Source organism: Arachis hypogaea, chromosome 19, assembly GCF_003086295.3.
Source record: "Arachis hypogaea cultivar Tifrunner chromosome 19, arahy.Tifrunner.gnm2.J5K5, whole genome shotgun sequence".
NCBI lineage: Eukaryota > Viridiplantae > Streptophyta > Magnoliopsida > Fabales > Fabaceae > Arachis > Arachis hypogaea.
The window spans coordinates 83,122,531-83,132,635 of NC_092054.1; the positions used below are offsets into that span (position 1 = coordinate 83,122,531).

The window sequence follows — 10,105 nt, forward strand, 5'->3', positions numbered from 1 at the left end:
ACTCACAGTGGCCTTAGATAGATCAGAGACTAAGTTTGCTAAGCTAGATGGATTCTGCTCAGAATTCTCTGTCTGTTGCTGAGTGGATGATGAAAAAGGCTTGCTATTGCTAAACCTATTTATTCCACCATTATTAAAGCCTTGTTGAGGCTTTTGATCCTTCCATGAGAAATTTGGATGATTTCTCCATGATGAGTTATAGGTGTTTCCATAAGGTTCACCTAAGTAATTCACCTCTGCTATTGCAGGGTTCTCAGGATCATAAGCTTCTTCTTCAGAAGATGCCTCTTGAGTACTGTTGGATGCAGCTTGCATTCCATTTAGACTCTTGGAAATCATATTGACTTGATGAGTCAATGTTTTATTCTGAGCCAATATGGCATTCAGAGTATCAATTTCAAGAACTCCCTTCTTCATAGGCGTCCCATTATTCACAGGATTCCTCTCAGAAGTGTACATAAACTGGTTATTAGCAACCATGTCAATGAGTTCTTGAGCTTCTGCAGGCGTTTTCTTTAGGTGAATGGATCCACCTGCAGAAGTATCCAATGACATCTTAGATAACTCAGACAGACCATCATAGAATATATCCAGGATGGTCCATTCTGAAAGCATGTCAGAAGGACACTTTTTGGTCAACTGTTTGTATCTTTCCCAAGCTTCATAGAGGGATTCACCATCTTTTTGTTTGAAGGTTTGAACATCCACTCTAAGCTTGCTCAGCTTTTGAGGAGGAAAGAACTTGGCTAAGAAAGCCGTGACCAGCTTATCCCAAGAGTTCAGGCTGTCTTTGGGTTGAGAGTCCAACCATATTCTAGCTCTGTCTCTTACAGCAAAAGGGAAAAGCATGATCCTGTAGACTTCAGGATCTACTCCATTAGTCTTAACAGTATCACAGATCTGCAAGAATTCAGTTAAGAACTGAAAAGGATCTTCAGATGAAAGTCCATGAAACTTGCAGTTCTGCTGCATCAGAGAAACTAGCTGAGGTTTCAGCTCAAAGTTGTTTGCTCCAATGGCAGGAATGGAGATGCTTCTTCCATGTAAATTGGAATTAGGTGCAGTAAAGTCACCAAGCATTCTCCTTGCATTATTGTTGTTAGGTTCGGCTGCCATCTCCTTTACTTGTTCGAAATTTTCAATAAGGTTGTCTCTAGATTGTTGTAATTTAGCTTCTCTTAGTTTTCTCTTCAGAGTCCTTTCAGGTTCTGGATCAGCTTTAACAAGAATGCCTTTTTCCTTGTTCCTGCTCATAAGAAAGAGAAGAGAACAAAAAAAGAAGAGGAATCCTCTATGTCACAGTAAAGAGGTTCCTTATTGTTAGTAGAAGAAGAGAAAAATTCGAACACAGATGGAAGAGGGGGTTCGAATTTGGTGAGTGATGTGAGAAAGAGATGTTAGTAGATGAATAAATAAATAGAATAAGATGAGAGAGGGAGAGGATTTTCGAAAATAATTTTTGAAAAAGAGTTAGTAATTTTCGAAAATGGTTTTTGGAAAATGTTAGTAATTTTCGAAAATTAAGATTTTAAAAATTGAAATAATTAGTTAATTAAAAAGAAATTTTGAAAAAGAGGGAAGATATTTTCGAAAATTAGAGAGAGAGAGTTAGTTAGGTGGTTTTGAAAAAAATAAGAAACAAACAAAAAGTTAGTTAGTTAGTTGAAACAAATTTGAAAAGATAAGAAGTTAGGAAGTTAGAAAAGATATTTTGAAATCAAATTTTGAAAAAGATAAGAAGATATTTTTGAAAAGATATGATTGAAGTTAGTTTTGAGAAAGATTTGATTTTTAAAATCACAATTAATGACTTGATTCACAAGAAATCACAAGATATGATTCTATAACTTAAAGTTTGAATCTTTCTTAACAAGCAAGTAACAAACTTGAAATTTTTGAATCAAAACATTAATTGATTATGTTATTTTCGAAAATTTGATATAAAAATAAGAAAAAGATTTTTGAAAAATATTTTTGGAATTTTCGAAAATAACTAAGAAATTTGAAAAAGATTTGATTTTTGAAAAAGATTTTGAAAAAGATGAGATTTTTAAATTGAAAATTTGATTTGACTCATAAAAACAACTAGATTTTTTAAAAATTTTTGAAAAAGTCAAATCTAGTTTTCGAAATTTTAAGAGAGAAAAAGGGAAAGATATTTTTTTTATTTTTGAATTTTTATGATGAGAGAGAAAAACAAGAAAAATGATGCAATGCATGAAAGTTATGGATCAAAACAATGAATGCATACAAGAATGCTATGAATGTCAAGATGAACACCAAGAACACTATGAAGATCAAGATGAACATCAAGAACTTATTTTTCAAAAATTTTTAATGCAAAGGGAACATGCAAGACACCAAACTTAGAATTCTTTAATGCTTAGACACTAAGAATTCAAGAATGCATATGAAAAACAAGAAAAGACACAAAACATGCAAATGCAAAGATCAAACAAGAAGACTTACCAAGAACAACTTGAAGATCATGAAGAACACTATGAATGCATGATTTTTTTGAAAAATGCAAGATGCACATGCAATTGACACCAAACTTATAACATGACTCAAGACTCAAACAAGAACACAAAAAATATTTTTGATTTTTATGATATTCTAATTTTTTTTTTGTATTTTCATTTTAAAATTTTCGAAAATCATTTTGAAAAAGAAAAATAAGGATTCCAAAATTTTTAATATGAATTCCAGGAATCTTGCCATGTTAGTCTAAAGCTCCAATTTGAGGGTTAGACAAATACACATCTGTGGATCATTCCGTCTGCATATCTCTTAAAGAGGTATGGCTCATCCCATAGGTAGTACTTTGCATCAGAAATTAGTTTTTTTCTTTGTACCCTGCTGTACTCATTGGGTATGAACCTCACAGCTTTATAATTTGCAATGTCTACAAACCATGGTGCCTCTTGAATGGCAAAGAGTTGCTCATCCGGAAAGGTTTCAGAGATCTCAGTAGGAGGGAGGGATGCCCAAGCTACTGGTTCTATCCGGGACAGGTGATCAGCTACCTGGTTCTCTGTCCCTTTTCTGTCTCTTATTTCTATATCAAAATCTTACAGAAGTAACACCCATCTTATGAGCCTGGGTTTTGAATCCTGCTTTGTGAGTAGGTATTTAAGAGCAGCATGGTCAGTATACACAATCACTTTTGAACCTACTAAATAGGATCTAAACTTGTCAATGGCATAAACCACTGCAAGTAACTCTTTTTCTGTGGTTGTTTAATTCTTCTGTGCATCATTTAAAACACGGCTAGCATAGTAAATGACGTGCAAAAGCTTGTTATGCCTCTGTTCCAACACTGCACCAATGGCATGGTCACTGGCATCACATATTAGTTCGAATGGCAATGTCCAGTTTGGTGCAGAGATGACTGGCGCTGTGACCAGCTTAGCTTTTAGGATCTCAAACGCCTACAGACACTCTGTGTCAAACACGAATGGCATGTCAGCAGCTAGTAGATTGCTCAGAGGTTTTGCAATTTTTGAAAACTCCTTTATAAACCTCCTATAGAATCCTGCATGCCCCAAAAAGCTTCTAATTGCCTTATCATTGGCAGGTGGTGGTAATTTTTCAATTACCTCCACTTTAGCTTGATCCACTTCTATTCTCTTGTTTGAAATTTTATGCCCAAGGACAATTCCCTCAGTCACCATAAAGTGACATTTTTCCCAGTTTAAAACTAGGTTGGTCTCTTAGCATCTTTTCAGAACAAGTGCTAAATGGTCAAGACAAGAGCTGAATGAGTCTCCAAATACTGAAAAGTCATCCATGAAGATGGAGAGCATGCACATCTGAAAGGTTGCAGGTGCATTGCATAGACCAAAAGGCATCCTTCTGTAAGCAAATACACCAGAGGGACATGTGAATGCTGTTTTCTCTTGGTCTTGAGGATCTACTGCAATTTGGTTGTAGCCTGAATATCCATCCAAAAAGCAGTAATAGTCATGATCTGCTAGTCTCTCTAGCATCTGGTCTATGAATGGTAAAGGAAAATAATCCTTTCTGGTGGCTGTATTGAGCCTTCTGTAGTCAATACACATACGCCACCCTGTAACTGTTCTTGTAGGAACCAGTTCATTCTTTTCATTGTGAACTACTGTCATGCCTCCCTTTTTGGGTACAACGTGGACAGGGCTTACCCAGGGGCTATCAGAAATAGGATAAATAATCCCAGCCTCTAGTAACTTAGTGACCTCTTTCTGCACCACCTCCTTCATGGCTGGATTTAGCCGCCTTTGTGGTTGAACCACTGGCTTAGCATCATCCTCCAATAGGATCTTGTGCATGCATCTTGCTGGGCTAATGCCCTTAAGATCACTTATGGACAATCCAAGAGCTGTCTTGTGTGTCTTTAGCACTTGAATTAGTGCTTTCTCTTCCTGTGGATTTAAAGCAGAGCTTATGATCATTGGAAAAGTGTCACCTTCTCCCAGAAATGCATATTTCAGGGATGGTGGTAGTGGTTTGAGCTCGGGTTTAGGAGGCTTATCCTCTTCCTGAGGAATTTTCAGAGGTTCTTTTATTTCCTCTGATTTCTCCAGATCAGGCTGAACATCTTTAAAGATGTCCTCTAGCTCTGATTCGAGATTTTCAGTCATATTGATCTCTTCCACCAAAGAGTCAGTAATATCAGTGCTTATGCAGTCATTTGATGTGTCTGGATGCTGCATAGCTTTGACAGCATTTAACTTGAACTCATCCTCATTGACTCTCAGGGTCACTTTCCCTTTTTGTACATCAATAAGAGTTCGTCCAGTTGCTAGGAAAGGTCTTCCTAGAATGAGAGTTGCACTCTTGTGCTCCTCCATTTCCAGCACTACAAAGTCAGTGGAAAAGGCAAATGGCCCAACCTTGACAATCATGTCCTCAATTATGCCTGATGGATATTTAATGGAGCCATCAGCAAGTTGAAGACATATCCGGGTTGGTTTGACTTCTTCAGTCAAGCCAAGCTTTCTGATAGTGGATGCGGGTATTAGGTTGATACTTGCTCCAAGGTCACATAGAGCTGTCTTGGTGCAAGCACCCTCTAATGTGCATGGTATCATAAAGCTTCCTGGATCTTGAAGCTTCTCTGGTAAGCTTTTCAGAATGACTGCACTGCATTCTTCAGTGAGAAATACCTTTTCAGTTTCTCTCCAATCCTTCTTATGACTTAAGATCTCTTTCATGAACTTAGCATAAGAGGGTATTTGCTCAAGTGCCTCTGCAAATGAGATCTTTATCTCAAGAGTCCTGAGATAGTCTGCAAAGCGAGCAAATTGTTTATCCTGCTCTGCTTGGCGGAGTTTCTGAGGATAAGGCATCTTGGCTTTATATTCTTCAACCTTAGTTATTGCAGGTTTATTCCCTATAGAAGTGGCTGGAAAAGCCTTCTTAGAGGGGTTACTATCAGCACTTGCAGGTGTCTGATCCCTCATTGGCGTTTGAACGCCAGGATTGGGTGCTGGATGGGCGTTTAACGCCAATCTTTCACCCTTTTCTGGCGTTTGAATGCCAGAATTATTCCTCTCTGGGCTCTTGCTGTCCTCAGAGGGATTTTGGGCAGTGGTTTGGTCATCCTCTGTCAGTTGTTCCTTTCTTGGCTTTCTGCTACTTTGAGCTGATTTATTCAATGTCTTCCCGTTCCTTAATTGAACAGCTTGGCATTCTTCTGTTATCTGTTTGGATAGCTGCTGTCTTGTCTGTTTTAATTGTGCTTCCATATTCTTGTTAGCATTTTTAGTGTCTTGGAGCATCTCTCTAAATTCTGCTAATTGTTTTGTCATAAGGAGTAATTGCTGATTAAGTTCAATAATCTGTTCTTGAGGATCAGGTTCCGTAGTTACTGCCCTAGCCTCTTCTTTTATGGAGGACTCATTGCTTGAGTACAGATGTTGATTTCTAGCAACTGTATCAATGAGCTCTTGAGCCTCTTCAATTGTCTTCCTCATGTGTATAGATCCACCAGCCGAGTGATCTAGGGACATTTGAGCTTTTTCTGTAAGCCCATAGTAGAAGATGTCTAACTGTACCCACTCTGAAAATATTTCAGAGAGGCATTTCCTTAGCATCCCTCTGTACCTCTCCCAGGCATTATAAAGGGATTCATGATCCTCTTGTTTAAAGCCTTGGATGTCCAGCCTTAGCTGTGTCATCCTCTTTGGAGGGTAAAATTGATTCAGGAATTTGTCTGATAACTGTCTCCATATTTTTATGCTTGCTGTGGGTTGGTTATTTAACCACCTCTTAGCTTGATCTTTTACAGCAAATGGAAACAGTAATAATCTGTAGACATCCTGATCCACTTCTTTATCACGTACTGTGTCAATAATTTGTAAGAACTGTGCCAGAAACTCAGTAGGTTCTTCCTGTGGAAGACCGGAATACTGGCAATTTTGCTGCACCATGATAATGAGCTGAGGATTTAGCTCAAAACTGCTTGCTTTGATGGGAGGTATACAGATGCTACGCCCATATGCAGCTGTAATAGGGTTAGCATATGACCCCAGAGTCCTTCTGGACTGTTCACTTCCACTTATGTCCATGATGGCGAAAAGGGAATTGATATAAATTTTTTTTAAAGTAACCGAAAAAAATAAAACAAAATAAACGAAAAATAAAATAAAAGTTTCGAAAATTAAGAGGAAAAGTAAAAAGATAAATAAATAATTCAATTAATTAAAAGGATTTAAAAAATTCAGGATATGGTTTTCAAAAATTAGAAGAAAATAAAAGCAAATTGAAGACTAAATTAATTAATTAATCAAAAAGATTTTGGAATTAGCAATCAAAAAGATATGATTGAAAATTATTTTGAAAAAAGATATGATTGAGAAGATATGATTACAATTTAATAATAAAAAAAATATATGATTGAAAAGATATGATTGAAGAAATTAAAAAGATTTGGTTTTTGAAAAAGATTTGAAAAGCTCAATTTTTGAAACTAGAATTTTAACTTGACTAAAAAAAGATATGATTTTGAAAATCTTTGACTAATTTAATGCAAAATTTCGAAATTTATGAGTAAAATATGGAAGAGATATTTTTTTGATTTTTGAATTTTAATGAGGAAAGAGAAAAACAACAAAATAACACTAAACTTAGGAAATTTTAGATCAAAACAAAGAGAACAAACAAGAAAACTTTGAATGTCAAGATGAACACCAAGAACACTTTGAAGATCAAGATGAACACCAAGAACAAATTTTTGAAAATTTTTTTTTCTTTAAGTAAATAAAAGCACAAGGGACACCAATCTTAAAATTTTTAGAAAATCAAACACAAATTTTCGAAAATTTAAAGGAAAACACAAAGAAGACACCAAACTTAAAATATGAAACTAAACTCAAATTTAGTGACTCTAAACCAACAAAAATAAATATTCCTAATCTAAGCAACAAAATAAACCTCCAGTTATCCAAACTTGAACAATCCCCGGCAACGGTGCCAAAAACTTGGTGCACGAAATTACAATCACACTTTTGCAATTCCGCACAACTAACCAACAAGTGCACTGGGTCGTCCAAGTAATATCTTACGTGGATAAAGGTCGATCCCACGGAGATTGTCGGCTTGAAGCAAGCTATGTTTATCTTGTAACTCTTAGTCATGATATCAATAATTCTCAGATTTGATTGTAAAAAGTAAAAGAACATGAAATAAATACTTGTTGTGCAGTAATGGAGAACAGGTTGAGGTTTTGGAGATGCTCTGTCGCCTGAATCTCTGCTTTCCTACTATCTTCTTCTTCACACACGTAAGGCTCCTTCCATGGCAAGCTTTATGTTGGGCATCACCGTTGTCAATGGCTACTTCTCGTCCTCTTAGTGAAAATGTTCTAAATACGCTGTCACCACACGCCTAATCATCTGTCGGTTCTCGATCATGTTGGAATAGGATCCATTGATCCTTTTGCGTCTGTCACACGCCCAACACTCGTGAGTTTGAAGCTCGTCACAGTCATCCCTTCCCAGATCCTACTCGGAATACCACAGACAAGGTTTAGACTTTTCGGACCTCAGGAATGGCTGCCAATAATTCTAGCCTGTACCACGAAGGTTCTAATCTTAGATTAGAAACCCAAGAGATACACATTCAAGCTTGATTGCATGTTGAACGGAAGTGGTTGTCAGGCACGCGTTCATAGGTGAGAATGATGATGAGTGTCACGGATCATCACATTCATCATGTTGAAGTGCGAATGAATATCTTAGAATCGAAGCAAGCCTGATAGAATGGAAAACAATAGTAATTGTATTAATTCATCGAAACACAGCAGAGCTCCTCACCCCCAACAATGGGGTTCAGAGACTCATGCCGTAGAAGATACAATATGAAATGTGTAGAGTGTCATGAGGTACAAAATGAATCACTAAAAGTGGTTTTTATAATCAACTAGTGACCTAGGGTTACAGAAAATGAGTAAGCTGGGGTGTTTAGTGTAAAAATCCACTTCTGGGGCCCACTTGGTATGTGCTTGGGCTGAGCATTGAAGCTTTCATGTGTAGAAAATTTTCTTGGAGTTAAACGCCAGCTTTTATGCCAGTTTGGGCGTTTAACTCCAGCTTTTATGCCAGTTCTGGCGTTTTGACGCCAGAATTTCTATGATGACTTGGAACACCAGTTTGGGCCATCAAATCTCGGGCAAAGTATAAACTATTATATATTGATGGAAAGTCCAGGATGTCTACTTTCCAACGCAATTGAGAGTGCGCTAATTAAACTTCTGTAGCTCCAGAAAATCCACTTCGAGTGCAGGGAGGTCAGAATCCAACAGCATCTGCAGTCCTTTTTCAGCCTCTGAATCAGATTTTTGCTCAGGTCCCTCAATTTCAGCCAGAAAATACCTGAAATCACAGAAAAATACACAAACTCATAGTAAAGTCCTGAAAAGTGAATTTTAATTAAAAACTAATAAAAATATAATAAAAACTAACTAAAACATACTGAAAACAATGCCAAAAAGCGTATAAATTATCCGCTCATCAGAAGGGTAAAAAGGATCCAAGGCTTTGAGCATTAATGGATAGGAGGGCCCAAAAGAATAAAATCCTGGCCTAAGCGGCTAAATCAAGATATCCCTAACCATGTGCTTGTGTCATAAAGGTCCAAGTAAAAAGCTTGAGACTGAGTGGTTAAAGTCATGATCCAAAGCAAAAAAAGTGTGCTTAAGAACTTTGGGCACCTCTAACTGGGGACTCTAGCAAAGCTGAGTCACAATCTGAAACGGTTCACCCAGTTATGTGTCTGTGGCATTTATGTATCCGATGGTAATACTGGAAAACAAGATGCTTAGGGTCACGGTCAAGACTCATAAAGTAACTGTGTTCAAGAATCAACATACTGAACTAGGAGAATCAATAATACTATCTGAATTCTGAGTTCCTATGGATGCCAATCATTCTGAACTTCAAAGGATAAAGTGAGATGCCAAAACTGTTCAGAAGCAAAAAGCTACTAGTCCCGCTCATCTAATTAAAACAATCTTCATTGATATTTTTGAAATTTATTGTATTTTCTCTTATTTTTATCCTATTTTGTTTTTGGTTACTTGGGGACAAGCAATAATTTAAGTTTGGTGTTGTGATGAGCGGATATTTTATACCCTTTTTGGCATTGTTTTTACATAGTTTTTAGTATGTTTTAATTACTTTTTATTATATTTTTATTAGTTTTTATGCAAAAATCACAATTCTGGACTTTACTTTGAGTTTGTGTATTTTTTTGTAATTTCAGGTATTTTCTGGCTGAAATTGAGGGACCTGAGCAGAAATCTGATTCAGAGGCTGAGAAAGGACTACAGATGCTGTTGGATTCTGACCCTCTTGCACTCGAAGTGAATTTTCTGGAGGTACAGAAGTTCAATTGGCGCGCTCTCAATTGTGTTGGAAAGTAGACATCTTAGGCTTTCCCGCAATATATAATAGTCTATACTTTGTCCGAGATTTGATGGCCCAAATTGGCGTTAAACGCCAGATAGAAACTTTCTGGCGTAAAACGCCAGAATTGGCACACTTCTTGGCGTTAAACGCCCATTTTGGCACCCAGGGTGGCGTTTAACTCCAATTTGAGGCATATGCACGTGAAAACTTGAAAGCTC

The 10,105-nt window shown here is 36.9% G+C and overlaps 1 non-coding gene across 1 annotated transcript; it reads left to right on the forward strand.

The window, feature by feature from the left end:
* The first annotated feature begins 609 nt into the window (after positions 1–609).
* On the forward strand, positions 610–717 carry LOC112780480 (small nucleolar RNA R71). The gene has a single exon (XR_003191314.1). It is a non-coding gene; the product is annotated as a small nucleolar RNA R71 (small nucleolar RNA).
* The last annotated feature ends 9,388 nt before the right edge of the window (positions 718–10,105 follow it).